Source organism: Myotis davidii, unplaced genomic scaffold (assembly GCF_000327345.1).
Source record: "Myotis davidii unplaced genomic scaffold, ASM32734v1 scaffold854, whole genome shotgun sequence".
Lineage (NCBI taxonomy): Eukaryota > Metazoa > Chordata > Mammalia > Chiroptera > Vespertilionidae > Myotis > Myotis davidii.
Genome location: NW_006285939.1, coordinates 647,212 through 664,036, shown reverse-complemented (window position 1 = coordinate 664,036; position 16,825 = coordinate 647,212). Strand labels below are relative to the sequence as shown.

Genomic DNA, 16,825 nt, shown 5'->3' with positions numbered 1-16,825 from the left:
ATAACTAATAGATAACATATCTTTCTGTAATGATTGCCATTATCTATAGCTGAAACCTGACTTATACACCTTGTTGGAATTTTTGGACTGGCTACAATAAAAAGAAACCAAATTCAAAATGACATTAACAATAAACAAATACGTTTTCTCCTATAATGGAGGCCAAAGATAGAAAATATTCCAGGTTCATTCTGTGAGTTGCTCAGTGAGCTCATCAAGAACATAGGTTCTTCATGCGTATTTTTTATCGTATTTGCTATACTCAGCTCCTTCCTTTTATGGTCACAGTAGGCCTTATGCTTATGTGCGTATGCCTGGGCAGGGAATGGAGGTGGGACAGAGGCTTGATTCTCTTGCCTGTAAGCCCTGAATAAACTTCTCCTTGCTTCTCACTGGTGCAAATCACCTACCTATTGCTGATTATTCACTGGCAAAGGAATTATTGTGGAATGATTAAAAATGGCTTTAATTAATTACCAGGGTGGAATCAGTGTCGGGGAGTCAACAGCTGTGTCAATTGAAGTAATTCCATCTTTTCTGTCCTTTCTCCTCTGCCTTCACACAGCTTCTTCCCAGCAAGGCTCCAAGTATTTTTCTTAGATACTCAACGGTGATCAAATGGCTTCTGCTCTTGTGGGCATTCCATCTCCCTTTCTGGGCTTCCTAGACCTCTCACACTAAAACTGGACTATTTGTGAAAAATTTTAGGATTCCTGTGGATTTCTCTCCCAACCAACAGTCCCTCACTCTCACCTCTCCAGAAAGCTTTTAAGTGTAGGAGTGTTCCAAGACAAGATGAGATCCCAAGGCTGTGCAGACTTTTAGAAACTTCCACCTTTTGTATTTATGCCCATTGTTCTGCTTAATTGTTTCGTGTATATTTTTTCTGGCATTAACTTAATTTTAGTTCATAATATTTGGCTTTGCATAGATTTTGAGAATGGTTTCACTTGAGCATTTTACTTCACAATTCTGAAATTTTAAAAATATTCTTTTAATACTTCTAGACTTATTACATTTTGGTCACTGGGAATGATCTGTATAATTTCAGATATGTGAAATCTAGACTGTCAACATGACCTAAAAGATTATCATTTAAAAAGAGATTCCACATGTACTATTAAATGGAAAGTATTCTATTCTGTTATAAGTATATAACTCTTTAATACCTGTCAATTATGTGTATTTATAATATATCTATTTTTTAGTTTTATTGATTATACCCTATATGTTATTCTTGTATGTGTGTGCGTACGTGTGTGTACACACATGTCTGTGCACTCAATCCATTTTAATAAGAAGTGTGTTGGACTCCACATCCTCTCATTTCAGACTCCAGGGACTTCCAAACACTTGGCCACAGAGAGGGGCAGGTCTCTGTTTCTCCCACCCAGGTCTTGTACATGCTTGCCTGGAATAACTGTCGGTACAGACACCCAGTTCACATTATAAATCAGAACACTTCTAGGTCTGCTGCGTCTGTTATATTTATTGCACTTACAGTTTTCTCCAAGAGCAGTGGGTTTGGTGTAATTTCAAGGTATATAGTCATGATTTTTCCAAAACAAGGATACTTTCTTTCAAATAGACTCTTCACCTCTGAAAATATAAACTCCCCTTAATCCTTAAGTGGCTGTGTATTTACTTAATAGAAAACAACAACTATAAAATCTCCTTTCACATACATACACGTAAGTTACAAGTATGAATTTCTCTCTTCCTTAGGTATACAGATTATTTCTGAAAGGGATTTAACTCAGTTGACTCTGATTCGGCCATTAAAATTCAGTTTTCACGAGCAATCAGACATCAAGAATGATTTTCAAATACTTCAGAAAAGGATAGAAGAACAAGAAATCATTCAGGAGTATATGGTAAATATTTGGTCTTAACAAAGGTCTAAATGTGATTTATTTCTCATATCACTGCCAGGGTTTTCTTTTCTTTTTCTTTTCTTTATTTTTTTTAAAAAGATTGAGCACATTGTTTTTGTCTTTAAATATTAAATTTATTTTTGAAGTCACAGGGGTACAGGGTAAAAAGTCAAACAGCATAAAAGGTTATGAAATGGATAAAGTCTCCCTCTTGTTCTTCCCTCACTTCTTGGGTCCACTTTCCACTAGTGAAGCTTCTCATACAGACTTCCAGAAAAATTGTTAGCTTGTACTTTACCTACTGTTTTCCCTTCTTTTCCTTTAAAAATAATTTTTCCATAGAAGATATGATTCCCAAATATAATGTCAGCACATATAGCCCCAGCTCATTCTTTTGTGTGCATGGTGGTTACTTACCTGAATAAAGACCTTTTCTTTGGAGAGTCACCTGGGCTGGATAGCTAGATCAGTCTCGTCTTGCAAACCAATTTTAAAATTAACCAGCACCCACCCCTTGTGAACAGCATCCACCCCTTCTCATGCCTGTACATACGTGTGTGTGTTCCTTAGAACAAACTCCTAGCAAGCAACCAGTATTTAATGCTACTAGATTTTTCGATCATTGCTCATTTCTTAAAGGACAAATGATTTCTTACTGATGATCTAATTGACATTTATTTGAGACCACAGGAATAGCTCTATGTATGTTTTTAAGCCTTTCATATTTATTTTTAGTGAACTGCTAGTTCCAATTCTTTGTCCAATGTTCTGTTTATTCCTTTATTTATCCATTAATAAGCTTACCAATAATGAAGAAATGATCCCTTTTGTATGTGTGATAGATGGTAAATTTTCCACTTTGTTGTTATGTTACACACATGTGTGTGCACACACATTGACTAAGAAAAGACAGGTATTTTTAGTGGTCAAATATGGCAAGCTTTCCTTTTTGGACTTCAGGGATTTCTGTGTCTTTTAAGAATTCCCCTTTTACTTTAGGATCATAATAATTATTTCATGATTATTTTCTAATAATTTGATGATTTTTCAAATGTAAATGTTTGATCCAGCTAGAATTTTATTTATTAGAGGGTATTGTGTAGGCACCCAGCATTATATAGCTATCCAGGTGTCTCAGGATTGTGTGGAAACTTCTCTTCAGTGATATAAAATGCCACCTTTAGCGTATACTGAAGCCCTACATGCACTTTAATTTATTCTTGGACTTTTTCCAGTGATTTGTCTATTCATATACTGGTATCAAACTCTTTTATTTATTTATTTTTATTTTTTCCATCACTATGTATCCTCTCTATGCCCTCTTCCAGCTCCACCCCTAAAGCCCTGCAATCACCACACTGTTTTGTCTATATCCATGAGTTGTCCACTCCTTTAATGAGCATGGCTAGGTAGTGTTTTTACCATCTATTAAGACTAGTCTTTCCTCATTGCTCTTATTGTACAAAATTTCTCTGGTTCTTCCTACAGATTTTTTCTAGGTTAATTTTAAAATTGGTTTGCAAAAAAGATTAAAAAGATAATCTGATTATATTATCCTACTGCTTAACACCTTCACTGTGCCTCATTACCCATGGCAGGAGGTGCCAACACCTATTTAAGGACTGGTGGTGCCAAGTTGGCCACCCAGGAGTTACTGAAAAGCTTTGAAAAGTATAGGTTTTATCCACCACTATTCTAATAGAAAACGACTAGCTATATCTTGATTTCTGTTGTAATGAACAAGGCCTTCCAGGTAGTTTCAGTTTCCCATTGGGCTACATCATGTGCTCTGTGATCATGTTGGGTACTACCCACTATTTCCCTGAGAGAACATGTATACCTCAATTTTGTTATTCTTGTCCATCCTACCTGGAATGATAGCCACTCACCTCTGTTCTTTTCTTACACACACACACACACACACACACACACACACACACACGCACAGACTTTCATGTGAGTAACTTCTAATGACTTTGGAAGGCTCAGTTCAAGTACTCATTACTTTATAGAGCTTTCCTTCCATACCTTCAGGTATGATGTAGTGCTGTTATTTATTCCAGTGTTGATATACATGTTCACGTGTGCACCCCTCTAGGCCTATATCTTCAGATAAAGTCTAGTGCTATCAGTCAAATTGGTGTCTTTGTACTTGTTCGCATGTCTGCCCTCCAATCGAATACCTTCAGGTAGAGTCCAGTGGTCTCATTCATACTGGTGTATTTGTACATGTTGTATGTCTTACCAACCAACCCCATACCTTCAGGTAATGTCTAGTGCTGTCAGTCATACTGGTGTCTTTGTACATGTTCACGTGTCCGCCACTTAAACTTCTCCTGTAACTCATGTAGGATGAAGCCATATTCACATTCAGATTCATCTTTGTATTCTAAAGTTTAGAACAGTACAAATACATTCTAAATGTCCAATAAACGTTTGTTAGATTTATACTTGGTAAATAAATTATTTTGATAGGACACTCTAATTAGTGTCCCAGCTGTAATTTCTTTGTGGGGCAAGTAGTAAATTGTGAGACTATTTATATTTTTTGTTTATATGCTTATATATTTTTGTTGCTGTTATTTTTGTCTATGAAATGATAGATTTTGGGTAGATCCTAAGAAGTGATTATTCTATATTTCCTTTTTTTAAAGGAAAATTAAAAGTTATTGAAGTTCTAACAAAAGAAGAATCTCTAAGGGTTTAACATTTCCTTATCAAGCCACTTGTTTATTGATATCTGAAGTTTGAGATATTTCATATAGTACTTTTAAAAGGGGGTTTGATTTTTCTATTATTCATACAGCACATTAATATCAGGTCATGTCATTTAGAGTGTTAAGGATCATGAACAGTAGACAAAGGCAGATGCTTTTTGTTATAGCAAATACATGACTTATATTTCTTACCTCCAAAGGCTTTGGACAATAAGAATATGCATTATGAGTTCAACTGTGGGAATGAACTATGCAACAGAGACAAAAACAGATATCGAGACATCCTTCCATGTGAGCTAAAAATGCTTTTGATTATTTTCCTGTTTACATTTGGGAAAAAAATAAAAAGTGGTTTGTATGGCTTTTAGGCATTTTGATCTGAGGCCATAATGAGGAGTGAGCAGTCGGTGGCCTGGGTATATGTTTGGATATGCAAGAACGTGGTTAAGTTCAAGTCTTTCAATCCAGGTACTTCTTTCAGCCACAGCCACAGGGTTATTCACAGAAGTCCTTCAACCTGTTCTTATGCCTTTATTGTTATTTTTCAGGACATGAACCAGCTAAAACATAGTCTAATAATTTAAGACATCTGTCACTTTTAGTACAAGAAGCCCTGACCAGCTCCCTAGCCATTTTGTTCAGACGCACAAATAAATGGTACTATTTACAGTCTTAGTCCTGGACAATAAAGTTGCCAATAGGTGGCTGCCCTTTGTCTCCAAAGGGCCCTACACATTCCCTTTGCTGAGTGAATGTAGTGCCACTTCCCTCTCCACCTGGCTGGTTTCTCACAGGATTTATCTGTCTCGGGCCATGCAAAGAGCAGAAAAACACACAGAGGCCAGCTCATTCTATGCCTTACATTCCTTTAAAAGTCAATAGTTTTTATTTTCTTAAAAATATATTTTATTGATTTTTTACAGAGAGGAAGAGAGAGGGATAGAGAGTTAGAAACATCGATGAGAGAGAAACATCAATCAGCTGCCTCCTGTACACCCCCCACTGGGGATATGCCCGCAACCAAGGTACATGCCCTTGACCGGAATCGAACCTGGGACCCTTCAGCCCCCAGGCCGACGCTCTATCCACTGAGCAAAACAGGCTAGGGCAAAAGTCAATAGTTTTTAAATTAAATTACCATATTTCCTTTCAACTTGATCTTCCTTTATCATATATCTTATTTAATGCAACCACCAAGCTGTCAGGCCAGAAAATTCCAAGTCACCTGCAATATCCAAAAGTAGTCATAGCGCTCTTTTGATTCTACCTGGTTAATACCTCTAGAATCCTCTCCCATCTCTGCTGCTGGCTTCCAGTGAGCCCGCTGCATCCCAGCTGGTCTTCTCTGCACTGCCCCCACTCCCTCTATTCACAGTAACTCCAGAAATGGTTTTCCTGAAATGCAGATCAGAACAGGAAAAATTCTCCTTTTTAAGACCGCTTGGCCTCTCTGTTCCTGTCATGGCAGAGTTCTTTAACATGGCATACTTGTCACCTCTCTAGCCTCAGCTTTCCCATGGAACTTCTGGTTTCTGGAATTCATCATTCCCCTTCTCTTGTCTCCAGGCCTCTGCACCTGTGGTTCTTGTAAGAACCGTCTATCCTTCTTTGCTGAGGTAATTCCTGCAGTCTTTCAGAGCTAGCCCGGCCAGACCTTCCTTGTTTTCCTCAAAGCTAGGTTTGGTATTTTCCAAAAGTCTCTACCATCTTGTGACTACCCTCCCCCACTTACCAAACTGTGATTTAATTAACTATTTATGTTCTTGTCTCTGTCACTAGGCCTGAGGTGTTTATTATAAAAATCAGAGTAGAACACAGCAGCTGCCACCTTGAATAAATATCTTCATGTTTAGTTGATTCATTCAGATCTCAAATAACTTTATGATTATAAAAGTAATAACCTTCCCAAGTTAGTAAAAATAATTTATTCTATCTTCTATAAGGATAGTGCGGAATGCATTGATGACTATTTCTGAAATCAGGATGATGAACCATTATTAGACAGTTTAAGAGATAATGCCAACAATTTGGTGTTACTCTAAGAAGTTAGGGGTTCAGTGTTATAATTTCTGCCCTACACATGCCATTAATCCAAGCACACTGAGTGCACGCAGGCCTTAATAAGCCTCTGGAGCTCAGCAGAAACTCATCATGGGATAGGGTACATTTAACATTTGATCTGGCTGAACTTTTATTCTGGGTACAAGAAGAGTGACAACTAAAGAGACGCAAAGCTATGAAATAGTGAAGTGAAATGATTAAAACTAAGGAAAATTATTTACAAGTTTTTTACTTTTTCTGAAAAGGAAATCGGGTGTTATTCGTTCAAGTTCTATTTTGAAGTTCACTGATTTATCTATCCCTTACCACAGTGTAACTTAATTTAAAATAAACTCACTTAACCCTTTGCAGTCGTATTAAATTTGGACATGGGTCTCGTACTGGCCAGAATTAATTTCCATTGAAAGAGCAGTGATACATAACATGCAAGATTATGAAGGATAAACAAGATTTATTAATTCTTTTTTGAACATTAGATGTATGTTTAGACAATAATGTGTTTCAATAACATGTGTTTATGTAAAAATTATATTTTATATTTCTCCATTGTGTGGTATCTTTGAAAGCAGTCTCCAATATGCAGTCCTGGTTTTCGACTACATGTATCACAAAAATAATTAGTTTGGCGTCTTCCGCCCTTAATCTTTCTGTTCGAACATACAGAGCAATCTTTACTTTTCACACCTTCACAGTGCTGCAATATATGCAGTTTCCCATTAAGCCTTTCATCTTTATCTGAGGCCAATGGTTTTCCTGCCAAAATAAAACTCTTCATGGTTACTCTCAGATTCGCAATACACTTCTTTCGGTAACTTTCTTTTTGCCATTTTGGAGTATTATTTTGAAATATCTTAACAAGCGAGAATGCCTAATTACAGATAAACGCAATTTGTAAAGCTTTATTTGAAATTCTGCGAAGTATCTCCGAAGCTTGTCGATTTCTTCACTCTCAAAAGGCGACTGACTCGCCACGGTGTTTTGCATGGCGAGTGTGGAACGACCACGTTTGTTTATATTCAGTTTCGATATCTCCGACTTGTCGGGGCAATGTTTTGGTTCGTGACAGGTCGCTTAGACACTTAAGAGCTTTCAGAGAAATTATGAACTGATACATGAATGAATAGAGTTAAGATTTGTACGGTCCCTTGCTGTGGTGGCTGAGAGCAGACATACGACCGCAAAGGGTTAAGTGACTGTTAGGGTTGCCGAAGGAGGAATGCACAAGGCCAAAAGGGGTGAAGAGTTATGACTGTATTAGGTCATCTGGAAAACCAGATGGGCTGAGCCCCAAAATGGTGCCAGCACCCAGGGTTGGGGAGTCAGAGATTGTAAAGAACTCGAGATGGGCTTCTGCTTGGCAGAGCATTCTCTGAGCAGGCCCGGATCCTAGGAAGGTCTGGAGGGGAAATGGAATGCGATCTAAGCGAAAGGGAATGTCCCTTGTGAAGTGGCCTAAAGGTCAGTTCCCAAGGGATATTGATTCAATTATTTGATCAGACCTAACAGTGACAATCATGCAAAGTTTCTTTGATTTCTTCACCATAATTTTTTGGATGTAACAGAAAAGGTTCATGAAGAATTACATGAAGAAAGCCAAAGAAATAACATCTTCCTTTCTCTTCAAATGCTGAGACCACTAAATGGGGAACTCATGCATCCTGGGACACTGCAAGTGAAGACAGTCCTCACTTTGCATGGTTCCAAGATGCACAAATTTCAGTTACTATGTTTCATTAGGTAACAACCACTCCTCAAAAGCATGACTCAAATTTCAGTAGTGTCACTATATTAACTATGAATAATTGTCTAAGGTGTAAATTTCACTTCTACCTCTCCTGTCCACAGATCACTATGTGAGTACAGATGCACATCCTGATCAGTGACCAATCATGTCACTTCTTTTATGATAAAAAATTTTTTTATTGATTTTTAGAGAGGCAGGGGGAGAGAGAGAGAGAGAGAGAGAAGCATCAGTGTGAGAGAGACATTGATCGGTGGCCTCCCGTACAGGCCATGACTGGGGATCCAATCTGAAACCTTAGATATGTGTCCTGACCAGGAATCAAACCCACAACCTTTTGGTGAATGGGATGGTGCTCCAGCCAACTGAGCCATCAGGCCAGGACTCATGTCACTTCTTTTAAATATGTCAGTAGTTGGTCACTGTGTGCTGGTCACTCAGTTCATGCACAGACAGCAAAGCAGGTGGTTGTGTTGCCTCCTCATCTTTCAGTGATAAACCGACATAACATTTTACTGGATATGGATAATCAAAAGATGACATTGACCAACAAAGATGACACTGAGGCAGAAAAAGGAAAAGTGGTAATTCTGGCAATAAAATTCCAATAGAACAGAAATAGTTACTGAAGAAATGGCTAACCAGGAAAAGGCTGACATGGCCACTACTGAAGACAGCCCAGATATGAAGCCAGAGGAACTGGTCTAGAGGAGTTCATTGGTATAAATGAGGAAAGTGTGACAGGGAAGATGGGCGTGTCCTAGAGGAAGTGATGCTGGCCAACAGCTCCACATTAAAGGTGCTCTCGGTGCTGCTCCACAGCAGCGTTAAGTGCAGAGGATGAAGTAGGGACGTGATCTGCCTGGGACGCAGTGTGGCAGGTCATGAGGGGTAGGGATGCTCAGTCAGCTTTTAGTCATGTGACAAAAAGAAGAGGCAAACACTGTTCAAATTACTCTTGATAAGTTTTTTTTTTACAAAATAATTGCTCTGATTTTCAATCTTCCTAATGTTTTAAATTCCAGTGTTCTAAATAATTATTACTGCTGTTTTTCCACTTCCCTTACATTTATAACCAACAGTAAAAGGGTTTCTAATGTCAACATTCAGAAGGCAGTCATAATTTGTACCCTTGATTATTAGCATTTTTTTGCACAGCTTCAGCTTGCAGTCACTTATGTTCCTGAAAAGTGAGAATGGCCTGATCGTGTTGTCCAGGGATCTTCATGTGTAAAGACAATATCTTGCATTTCTGTAGCACTTTACAAGTTATGAAGCACTTTAAAAATGCATAATCTAGCCCTAACCAGTTTGGCTTAGTGGATAGAGAGTGTCGGCCTGCAGACTGAAGGGTCCAGGGTTCGATTCCGGTCAAAGGCATGTACCTTGGATGCGGGCACATCCCCAGTAGGGGGTGTGTAGGGGGCAGCTAATCAATGTTTCTCTCTCATTGATGTTTCTAACTCTCTATCCCTCTCCCTTCCTCTCTGTAAAAAATCAATAAAATATATTTTTAAAAAATGCATAATCTATGTAAAATTCCTCTAAAGTAGAATAGTCAGATATTGCTATTCTTATTTTATGGATGAGGGAATAAGCTCTGAGGTTAAAAGATATTTTAAAGGCTAATAAAAGAGGGGTGTATGTACCACAAGTCAGGTTCTCTGACTCCTGGCCTACTGAGAACTGTCTAATGATGATGGTGACTAGGTTTCTATGAGTTTTCCACTTTTCAGAGACGTTTACATGTCTCATCAAATGTTTTTCTACAGTTGCATGAGGAGGAGGGAGCCAGTGACTTTCAACAAATAGTTCTGGACAATTGCATATTCTTATACCAAAAAAGGAACTATGACCCTACCTTTTATAAAAATTAATTCAAAATAGATTATTGGCCTGAAGATAAGAGTTAAAACCATAAAACTTTTAAAGGAAACCTAACAGAAAAATTTAGTGTCCTTGGGTTTGGCAGAGTTTTTTTTAAATAGGGAACAGAAACCTTAAACTATAAAAGAAAAAAACAAATTGGACTTTATCAAATGAAAACAAAAAGCTCTCGAAAGCACACTGTTATAAAAATTAAAGGGTTTGTAACAGACTTGGAGAAAAATACATTCTCAACATTCATTTGACGACGGACTTGCATTTATATATATAAAAATTCCTACACCTGATGAGAGGACAAGTGTCCCAATAATAAATGAGCAAACTATTTGAGCAATCACTTCACCAAAGAAAGTATACAAGTGACAAATATGTGAAAAGATGCTCAACATTGTTAGTCATTAAGAAAATACAAATTAAAACTCTAGTAATATATTACCCCCATTACAGAAGAGTTTAACAATTTCTTATAAAGTTAACCATCTACCTACCATATGACTTAGCAGTTCTACTCCTGTGTATTAAGAGAAAGAGAAACATATGTCTGCATAAAGACTTTTTTTTGCAGAGTACACGTAATTGTTCTAATTACCTGCTGGAGGCTAAAGCAAACAGCAATTAGCACAAAAGTGCAAAAGAGACATTGGAAGGCCAACAAGTCTGCCCTGCTGTGATTGCAATGGCTCCAGTCAATTTCCTGAGCTGGTAATCTTTACATTGTAAACCAAACTTTACCTTTGATTGCCTGTATGCATTGCTAAAGAGCAAATGTGTATTCAAAGTGAATAAAAGAAAATAGACCAGACTTGGTGAGCCTCTTCATGAAAGAGGTTTCTACCTGGCCCCCTATGCCTTCCAAAATTCATATTTCTTGTATAGTGTATTCATTGTGTCATTGACCCTCCTGCAAGTCACCCGGAACCCGCTGCACAGGTCATGGCAAGTGGCACTTAGAACAGGGACTTGAGGAGAAGGTTCGCCAGAGTGAAAAAGAAGTGGAAGTGGAAGTCAGCCGAATGCACAAGCCTGTGCCAGCTTCAGAGTCATGACCATAAGTGGACAGGGATATTTCTGAAATCAGCCAGGTTATAATGGGGAAATATTCGAGTAAAACACAAAACATTATTGTAGTCTTTATCTCTGGGAACAAGTAGGTAGGAATTTAAGGAGAAATCAGGCTCAAGGAAAATGAGAACTTCCCATTATCCTGGAAACATTAGCCTTGTTTCCCAAACCCAGCCTGTATATAATGGACCACACTCCAAGGTTGACTCCCTTGTCATCTTTAACTATGGGCTCGTGTTTGAGCTGTATGTTGCCCACTGCATATTGAGGATCAAAAACCTACAGAATGGCAGGAGGATTTGCCATCACCCCCTCCTCCTCCCAAAGTAGAGCCTGTAAAACTGTAATACCTAAGGCCCCCAATCCTCTGCCTCCAGTGTGGGAAGGCTCATCAACTAGAGAAAATGGGGCTAACAGTCCATTTAAAAAAGGACTCCGTAATGCTTTGTCTGAAAATTACCATATGATGCCTTGGGACTGGCAGATTTTAGCTAAAATGACTTTAACTCCAGTCAGTGCTATGGGGAGCAGAATATGATAAGATCTGTAAGCAACAGGCTGTTTGTGGGTGTTCACTGGGACCCCACCTGGGAGCCCTCTGGGCCACATTCTGGCTGTAAGTCCAGGCAATGTAAAACATCTGAAAGATCCATGAAATAAACTCTGATTTATTACGTCTTGCCTATGTGTTATGCATGCTTGTGAGTATCGTATATAAGAGTGTCTGCTGATTGTTGTTTTATCTGTCTTTTTTGTTTGGTTTAATTTGTTTATTGTTAGTCCATTCAAAAAAATATTCCAAAAAAGATATAAATTAGTAAGAAATTTTAGAGACTGTCTCAGAACTATTCTGAAGTTAATAATGCCTACTCTCCATTTTCACCCCTGTAGGAAGCATGCCTCTACTGTATCTTCATAGAAAAGAAACAGTAGGTGGCCAGGCCATTACTGAATTTCCCCAGAGCAAACAGAATGTGGGAGTGGAGAGAGAGAATATCAGCAGTACATGTGGCTGATAACACAGGTCCTAGGAAAATCCCCCTAGCTTAGACAAAGGGAGGTAAAGATAGCTAAAAAAGGTCCCAGCCCATTAATTACTAGGTCTCTTGCCTCTCGCCTTTATTGTGATAAAATGGGCTCCCGCTCTCAGGAGCATTCTTAAAAGTCTCATTTTTGCCATGTTTTTGTTTCCTGGTCTGTCATTTGAAATTTAGATAAGTGAGCCATTTCTCTCAATTTGGGGATGCATCTGGGACTTCTATACCCATGAAGAGAAAAAGGATAGCTTAAGAGAAGGCGTGCCCCACCTGATTTTGGGTGGCCTCTTGGCCTAAGCCCCATCTCTTCATGGATGCTATAGAATAGGCTCCAGACTGTTTTTCTTTGGAAGCTGGTGAAAATGACACAAAGAAAATATACAGGCTGGGTTTGGGCAACAAGGCTAATGTTTCCATGATAATGGACACTTCTTGAATAATAATGGACCACATTCCAAGGTTGACTCCCAGGTCCCAGAGGCACTCCTATTTTCCTGTTTCTTTTGTGTGTGTTTTTTATAAAGAAAAATAAAATAAAATAGTACTTTAACATTAAAACCACTTAAAGCCAGTGAGTTATCTCTGTTACAGAATTTGCCAAGGGAAATGCCTTGGGTAATAATAATTGGCTTTAAGATCTCAAAGTTGTTAAGGCAATATATATATATATATATATATATAACTAAAATAAAGGATATATGTTAAATCTTTTTCAGTGGTAATTTTATATGTCTAAACAAAGTTTTCTAAAGTCTTTGATAACTTAAAACTTTGGACTTTGCTGAATAAATAATAAAATTTATTAAATATCTAGGTATTTTGAAGTGACAGGATACTGAAACATTAATTAATCTGAATTTGCCTCATATGGAGAATCCAGAGGATGAATTAAATCTATTAATTGAATATGTCTTGTACTTTATTTGAAATATCTCTTAAAATATGAATATATTACTAATCTGAGAAATGCTAAGTATTTAACTTACCACCAAAAATTTGAGGCTTCTAAAAGTTCAAAGTTCAAACTATGTTGGGAGAATTTATATGGTTTTGATAATAGAATGCATAAAGTATAGAAATTCATTTTTGAGGAAAATAACTCCTGCATTTTCTCTGGAAAAATTAGTAGTTCAAAATATATTATAGTCTTTATGTGTCTGTGTACTATGTATGGTAAAATTTCAACCTAGGATATAATATTTTATTGGCCTGATTAAAAAATGAGAATTAATTCTATGGTCCAAATCAAATTTTTAATATTAATTTAAATTTCAAGACTTTAACCAAGAGATAGCTTTGGGACATTTCAAGGGCCCTGGAAAAATTCAAGGATTTATTCTCTCTTCTTAAAAGAAATATTTTTTAACTAAATTAGGCTGATCTAATGCTTGAAATCAAGTGGGAAGCTTGATTAATTTTTTATCAAATAAAAATTAATAACTGTTCTATTTCTATACCTGTATTTTAAATGTTATAAAGGTTTCAGCCTCTAAGCTTGGTGGGAAACCAGAATATTCAGCAATAGAATTTCAAAACAGGAGCATACATAATGCCTCAGACCCCTACCCAGCTGGTCTTCAGGTTGACTCGGGGTGGGGTGGCATCTGTACTTCATGTATCAACTCTATCCACTGAGCCAAACCGGTTCGGCAAGTTGCATACTTTAATTACTTATTAATAAGTTAGCTTTTCACAATATAATCAAGGTCTCATATAAACTCATTTATATGAGAAGCCAATATTTTATGAGCAATTGGTTCTAATAAAGTCTAAAGTAAAATTTGCATATATATGCAAATAAACATTATCCAAAAAGAATGCTGTTTAGAAGTAAATTTAAGCTTAAAAAAGGAGAAATTTAAAAATCTCCTCCACTACTATTTTCATAGTAAACTGCAAGTTATTATTCAAGCATTAAATCTCACCATTAATTAGACCTATAAGTAAAAAGAAAGTTACTCTTTCTTGAGATGTATGCATTGCAGTATTGGTCAGCATGTCACTCTCCTGCTAGTTTTTCTGGAAGGCAACCAAGTTCGTTGTTCTGTTTGAAAGAAAGTATAAGTCTTTACTGTAGCAATTTATGACAAGCCCACAGGAAAAGCAGACTTTAGCAATGTTTACCCAATTAGGGAAAAAATTCCCTAAATAGAGCTTAAAGATTGCTCCGGAAAAGATACAGAGAGAAATTCCCTTCAAAAATCTAGGAAACATAATTGAAAACCAATGTATTAGGCCTTAACAGGTAGGAATACAAAAAGATTGCCTTAAGACCTTAAATGGATTTTAGAAATTATTATGGGACATAAATTGGTTAAGACATTATCTAAAAAGTCTCTACTTGAGAAATGACAAATTTATTCAATATGCTTAGGGGATCCTGAGGAAGCTTTTATTAAATGAATGCAGGGATGACAGAATCATTTTCTAATTTCATGGCTCACCTCACTTGAACAGTGAGACAGCAAATACAGCATAAAACAGCAGTTTGCAACCATCTAGAAAATCTAGATGCCAAGCAGTTTGAGGCCATCTAATAAATCCTATCTTTCCCAAACCAAGGATACTTAAGAGTAAATGCTTTGCATTTTGCCTCCCTAAACAGAGGGTAAATAGCTTATGTCAATGTACTCAGGAAGACTAATAGCAGAAATCCAACTAGTTCATTTGCTGTCCACACGCAAGGACAAATTAAGTTAGAAAATAAACCTTATTTCAGACTGATTTAAATTGGCAAATTGAAATAAGTGGATATTCAGGGGGAACTTAGTTGTGACCTACTAAAAAACAAATTACTACAGTTTTATATTATACCGCTATTATTATACCAAAAAATACTAGGCAGGAACCTATTCCTGGAGCATTGACTGTTGTTTTTACTAACAGTTCCTCTAATGGCAAAGCTACTTATCATAGAGTAAATTCAGACCAAGTCATTCAGACTAGTCATACTTATGTACAAAGGATTGAGTTAGAAGCTATCAATGCTGCATTGCAGGATTTCCAGGAGCCTCTCAATATTATTTCTGATTCTGCCTAAGCTACTGGCCTGGTAAGCAGAATTGAGACTGCTCAATTAAAATGGTTCAGTGACCAAAGTCTATTTATACTATTTAAATAGGTACAGCAAATTGTACAGCAAAGACAATACCCCTTTTATATTACTCATATCAGGACTCATACACCCTGTCTGGTCCGTTAACAAAAGGAAATGCATATGCCAATCAATTAATTGTTTTGTTACAACAAGCCACAGAATCTTACCAGCTTTTACATCAGCCTGCCAAAATGTTATCTAAACAATTCTGAATCAGTCAACAGCAGGCTAAACAGAAATCAAGGAATGTCCCACCTTGTATGTTACATCTGCCTCAAGGGCCTAATACAGGAATTAACTCTCAAGGATTGATATGGGACCATATCTGGCAAATGGATGTAACATATTATACTCCTTTTGGATGCCTTGGGGCATTGCATGTCTCTGTAGATATCTTTTCAAAAGTCCTTTGGGCCAATGCATCTACAGGGAAACAGTGAAACAGGTCATTAATCACTGCCTAGCTGCTTTTGCTATCATGGGAATTCCAAAAATTATTAAAACTGATAATGGACCTGCATACAAAAGCTATAATTTCCAACAGTTTTGTACAAAATGGAAAATTCAACACATTATGGGAATACCATACAATTCCCAGGGACAGGCAATTATAAAATGCCAACATCAGCGGCTAAAATCTCAACCTGAAAAACAAAAAGGGGGGATATTAGAGAAATTTCCTGTAAGTAGACTATACCATGCCTTAATTACCTTAAATTTTTTCACTTGTACTGCTGATGGCAAGACACCAATGGAGCTACACTGGTGTCATAATGAGCCAAAGGAAAAAGGCTTGGTCAAATGGAAGGATCCTGAATCTGGTTTATTTATTTATTTATTTTTAATTAAATCTTTTTCCCCCCATAGCTCCCCTCCACCCATTTCCCACCCCACCCTCTGCCCTCATCCATAGGTGCATGATTTTTGTTCAGTCTCTTCCTGCATCCCCCACACCCCTTCCCCCCCCAAGAATAGTCAGTCCACTCCCTTTCTATGTCCCTGATTCTATTATAATCAACAGTTCATTCTGTTCATCAGATTATTCATTCACTTGATTCTTAGATTCACTTGTTGATAGATGCATATTTGTTGTTCATAATTTGTATCTTTACCTTTTTCTTCTTCTTCCTCTTCTTAAAGGATACCTTTCAGCATTTCATATAATACCGGTTTGGTGGTGATGAATTCCTTTAGCTTTTCCTTATCTGTGAAGCTCTTTATCTGCCCTTCAATTCTGAATGATAGCTTTGCTGGTTAAGTAATCTTGGTTGTAGGTTCTTGGCATTCATCACTTTGAATATCTCTTGCCACTCCCTTCTGGCCTGCAGAGTTTCTGTTGAGAAATCATC

At 37.3% G+C, this 16,825-nt stretch overlaps 1 long non-coding RNA gene across 1 annotated transcript in view; it reads left to right on the top strand.

Moving 5' to 3' along the window:
- Nucleotides 1-4,876, top strand: part of LOC107182044 — a 15,432-nt gene extending 10,556 nt beyond the window's left edge. Inside the window, exons 3-4 of the long non-coding RNA XR_001512760.1 lie at nt 1,726-1,874; nt 4,792-4,876. This is a non-coding gene — a long non-coding RNA (uncharacterized LOC107182044). The remainder of the gene's footprint in view (nt 1-1,725; nt 1,875-4,791) is intronic.
- Nucleotides 4,877-16,825: the final 11,949 nt, after the last annotated feature.